This window comes from Anastrepha obliqua, chromosome 1 (genome assembly GCF_027943255.1).
Source record: "Anastrepha obliqua isolate idAnaObli1 chromosome 1, idAnaObli1_1.0, whole genome shotgun sequence".
NCBI classification, from domain to species: domain Eukaryota; kingdom Metazoa; phylum Arthropoda; class Insecta; order Diptera; family Tephritidae; genus Anastrepha; species Anastrepha obliqua.
In genome coordinates, this window is record NC_072892.1 from 6165844 (window position 1) to 6171747 (window position 5904).

The window sequence follows — 5904 nt, forward strand, 5'->3', positions numbered from 1 at the left end:
ATTTAATTAATGTTCTTTTTCAAAATTATTCTTTCGCGTGCATCTCTATAACATACACTAAGGCAAATAATATTTTGCATCCTTATTTCTGGGATTAAAAGTCAGCTTTAGTAGGCCTCCTAAAAGCATTAAAAATCATTCCACTCTACTATGAATACGCAACTACTTACTTATATATTCTATGAAATTCATTTTCGAAAATTTACACAATATCCAATATTTTCTAATCAACTGGAGTTACTTTGCTTGCGCTTTGAAGGGCTTGCGTTTCATATTCCCCTAAGCATTTAACTTTAGAAACTCTATGCAATACCGATACGCATTTAATTGTTTGTGCTATGCATTCAATTATTCTTTGCTGCTCCCATCTGACATTAAACACAATTCATGAACTCGTCACGCGCTCATCCGTCAACCCATCATCAACCTGTGAACTCTCACACTTCAATAACTCTCATTGGCAGTTTGTTGTTCAGCTGCAACTGGGTGCAGCCAATTAATGGCTCCTGTATTTGTTGTCAATATGCGCATGTGTCTGTGTGCATTGTGCATTCAATAAACAATACGCGGGAGCCGAACAATTAGTGTAGATTAAAGGAAGCCTATTTTCAATGCGCTACAGCGCGTGCCCATAGCGCATTCCTCTTCCACAAATGCCAGCTTTTCAACAAATGCAAAATGTACTCACTCTTAGTGATAGTATCATGCAAAGAGTCTCATCAGATTGGTGCATATCATTGCTTGTATGTGGCATCCTACTAATTGTAATAGATTAGCTATTTACGCTCTGGTTTCTATTCCTTGTGCGACTGCGTTTCACGTCTCTTTGTGCTATTCAATACAGATTCCATTTTCATTTTGGAGTACGCGGGTAGGTAACAGATTTCAGCTAAGGGTCTACATTTTCTACCGTTTTGTTTGCATTTTCAATTACATCATGTGACATTTGCCATGTCTCAAAGGAGAGCAAAAATCAAAGTTCAATTTTTATCAGCGTTTGATTGGTATGTCACCTGCACGACGAAATTTTGCTTGTCCTTGCGATGTGATGACTTCCCGCGGGAAATGCAGTTAATATTCAGTGACTCAAATTAAAGTAATTAAATTTCGAAAAAACATATTTCTCATTTATTAAGAGTCTACTCCATTTGTGCCCGTAAATAAATTATAAAAAGTCGATTTTCAAAATTACTGGGAAATAAAAATTAGCAACACCATAAAATGCTTTTATAAACGAATAATCGTAAACAATTTTTGAATTTTTTAATCCTTGATGATAAAGGGTGCTCAATTTAGAGGTATTCAAATTTAAATTGAAAAAAAAAACAACGAAAATTTCAATTAATTGTGCAATCTTTATTATTTTTGTGTACAACCATCCCTTTCAAATGTTGGCCGTAATTGCGGCGTAACTCGATTATCCGTAAACACCAATTTTGAATGACTCGCTGGAGGACTTCGGTCGGCATCCCATAAATAATTTTACTAATGTTGACTTCCATTGCTTCAGGCTGGTTTATCCATAAAACACTCAGAATTCACATACTCCCACAAATAAAAGTCCACTGATCCGAGATGGGAGATAAATTGCTCACCGAAACGACGACACCGTAAATCCATTGCTTCATGTGCGGTATGGCAAGTAGCGCCGTCTTGTTTGAACCAATGGAACCAAATGCTGTAGAGCTCACGACTTCAATTTCCGGCATCCGGCATCGAAAAGTAATTTATGATAGCGCGATAGTGTTCCCCATTCACTGTTACATTGATGCAAGGCTCGTCTTAGAAGAAGTATGGGCCGATCATTCCTCCAGACCATAGGCCGCTCCAAATGGTTGCTTTCACTGGATGTAACATATGTACACTAAGTATTGAGACTAATTTCAGATATATATTTGAGTGCATAAAGAAACACACAGATGTCGTTCCATGCACTTGTCATGCCCAAGTGTGCTTATAATTTACTGTCAAATTCATATTACACGAAAGTTTCCATTCAAAATGCCGCACAGGCTGGATTTACGTAAATCTGTCGCCAATCTGTTTGGACGACTCAGTACAAGTGAAAGTCTGAAGGTGTTTGAAGATAAACCAATCTCCCGTGCGACTATTTTTTGCGTTTTGAAAGATTGCCGGAATGGAAAAGAACCGGAAAATAAGGTTATACCGGGTCGCCCACCAAAAGTGAGTGCCGCAACAACGAAAAAACTGCTGTGAGGTGCCAAAACAAAGGCTGGTCAATCAACATGGAAATTAGCATGAAAATTTGGCATTTAAAAGTCTGCCGTTCACAACGTTTTGAAGAAAAACAATGTAATTTATCGTAAACTTAAGCGAGCTCCAAAATGTACAGCGAAATAACTCGAAAAACTACCAATGTGCTGCCGTGCACTTCGTCGTGAACGAACGAACTGCGAATGAAAAATTCATAATTTTGGATGATGAATCGTACAGGGTTTGATTGAAAAGTAATGAGCCTTCCCGCGCGAAGCGTCTGCCAAGCGATCAACCGAATCGGCTGGTGGGGGAAAGTGATCTTTGGACCTTCCACTAGAAACCGGTCCCAGTTCGCTGGCAACAGCGGTGCAGTCAACATCGCTCCGCGCGTGAAAGCTGTTTTAAAAGTGTGTTCGGATTTTGCAGTGGCGAAAATGCCACTTATTTTTGATATGTAACCAATCGACGGAAGTACCAAATAAAAATAATTTTTAATTCAATTGTTTGTTTTCAAATGGCGTATGCCAGAAGTTAGTCTCAATTTAGTTTAGTGGACATATGTTAAGGGCTGTTCTTGCATGACGTCGGTTTGCTCTTCAGCCCAAATAATGCAATGCAATTTGCCATTTTGCTTATTGACGTAGCCATTAAGCAATAAATGGCCTCATTGTTGAGCTAGACAATTGGTCCTGCACAGCCATTGTAAGGCCAATATTAACATATGCGGCACTAGGTGGTGGCCTGCACCAGAAAAGAAATACAACAAAACTAAGCTGAACAAGATACAAAGAACAGCGTGTATCTTAACTGCAGGAGCGCTTAGCACCAATCCTACTGAAGCGCTCATTGTACTAACTCATCTGCTACCATTAGATTTACACAGTAAAACAATTGCTACTTGCAGCGCGGCGAGACTCAGAGACATAGGAAGTTGGACAACAAGGTCGTACGGCCACAGTAAGATCCTCCTACAAGGACCCTTGCTGCTCAAAAATAGATCAGACTACACTGTCCCCGATCTTAACTTTAAGAAAGACCTTGTGATTGGAAGACGCGATATCGAAATCTATACCGATGGTTCTAAGATGGACTGTGGTGTGGGAGCTGGCTTCCTTTCGGAGCCGCTCAACCTATCTCAGTCAATTCGTCTTCCTGACTATGCCAGCATGTACCAGGCAGAACTGTTGGCGATCAGAGAAGCATGCAAATCACTAAAACTCTACAAGGAAGTTGGTGCAAGAGTAGCTATATTCTCAGACAGTCAAACAGCTATAAAGGCCTTAGACTCCAACTCCATTTCATCCAAACTAGTCTGACAGTGTAGAGAGGAGCTGAAAATGCTTAGCCATTGGCTTGAAATCACTCTGATATGGGTTCCTGATCACAAGAACATACAGGGTAATGAGATAGCGGATGAGCTTGCAAGAAAAGGCTCGACACTAGAAATAGCAGAGGCGGTGGCAGTCTCCCCACTCAACACATTAAAAGCATCCATTGCCTCACACTACTATGATTTAGCGGAAAGAAGATGGAAGCAACTAACTACATGTATTACAACAAAAAACACATGCACGTCATAAAAAATCCAAAGCACGAATGATCTGTTGCATCACTGCAAGCTTTACAGGCCATTGGAAAGTAGGGGATCATGCAGCTAGACTCAACCTCCTCTTCAATCCTATCTGTAGAAGCTGTCAAGCGGAAGGAGCTAAAGAAAGAAAGTCTTTTCCACTACTTATGTGAATGTCCAGGGCACGACTCCGCTCCTTTAGTAAGCCTTTCTTGCAGCAAATTAATAAGATCTCAGACATCGAGATAAAGAATTTGCTGCTATACTTGGACCTCACCAACCAACATCATTATGCGAGGATGGTGGTAGTAAAACGATGCTGGTCACTAATTAGGATTATTTCAGCGGAAATACTCAAACACTTCAACAACAACAACAACATCGCTGAACACCATAAGTTGGCCTGAGCGCGCGATAAACACTTTTCACAGAGCGTCGAGTTTTGTAATAAAGTTGTACTATTTGTAAACTTTATTGAGGTTTAAGTCTTTCCATGATCAAATGTCAATGAATACTAAAAAAAACTATGTACTTAGTTTAAAGTAATCATGCCTGATCAGTCAAAAAATCCTATTGGAAAAAATACCTCTAATCTGATCACTCTCTATAATTTTTTGCATGTTTCAAAAATCTGTTTTAAGCCAGTGTATATATCTATACACCTATGTTAGAAAGTCTGAGGAATTATAAAATGTTAACTATTTTGCTTTTTTTTATTTCGCTTTTAATTTTTTATGCTTTTGTAGAAGTGTTTAACAAAATCTATAAAATGTGTACAAAAATTCATAAAAACTTCAGGAAATACAAAATATTTTTAAAGCTTTCCAACTTTTTATTCAAAGTTTCGAGAAAAATCTGACCATGCAGTTTTATAGCCCATTAAATGTTAGCAAAACCAAACGCAAGTTTCAAGTAGCTCACAATTCATATCGACTTTTGACAACTTTTTTGAGGTGTTGAGCCGTACCATGAATTCCTAACGAGGTGTTTATTTTTTACTATTATTTATAATGACTCATTCTATCATTTTTGCCACATTTTGCAACCGAAATCATGCCTAGGAAGCTTTAAACTGCAAACTATGTAAGCAAAGCGTCCGTTGCTCAGACTCTGAAGTTGCCAGATAAGCTACAAATAAAAAAAAAATATCAGAAAAATTTAAAACGACGTCGAAAATACTAGGATTGCTTGACATGGAATCGTTCATTTGCAAAAACTGTATCATAGTTTTCGGAAATATTTGACACAATTCCCAAAATAACTGGATCACTTGATATGGAATCTCTGATTTGTAACAATTTTATCATTATAATGTTCCCATCATTTTGATGCAAGCATCAGACAAATATGAATTTATTCCGTAGGTCAAACGATCAGTAAACACTATTATTTGATTGCTTTGAGGTGTCGTTCACAACGCAGCTTCACATATCTGCACCTACGGATCCAAAAAAGATTCCAAGTTTACAGTCTACCGAAATGCTTGAAAAAATATGATAAAAATGTCTACTGCATCTGGTGGAAAGCTCAATGAAGGTGTAAAAGAAAAATGTTTAAAATTAAATAACAGCTCAGGGTTTAATAGGCAATGCTGGTTAGAAAAGCGACTACAATTTCTCTTTTTGCCTTTAAAATAAAATATAATTGCATGCTATTTCTGGTTGCACTTTCAGTATCTTGCAGCAATCATACGTACATGTTTATATGTGCGAGTGTTCTCGAACTATAAAATGTTACCCAGTTACACAAATATTGACGTTGATAGACTGAAAGAGGATAATGACCATAAATCCGGCATTAAACGGTAAATGCAAGTGTCGTCAAACTTTGGCTCTCTTAGGTGCAGCAAAAAATGTAACTTGTGCACTTCAACACTCACATGCCCATACATGCACATGCATGCATGTGTGAAGGTAGATGCCCCGTTGGAAATTAGCTAATCCAATGAAGTCGTTGATGCCTTAGTTATATTAGATCTCTTGAAAGAACAAACTGTGCAAGAGTGCAAGAAAAATATTACTATTTCAAGCTGACTTCCATGAAGGCGCGTAATGTTGCAGGTGACTGAAAGTGAAATAAGTGATAAGTGAATATTTCTATTCTTAGATAAAATATGC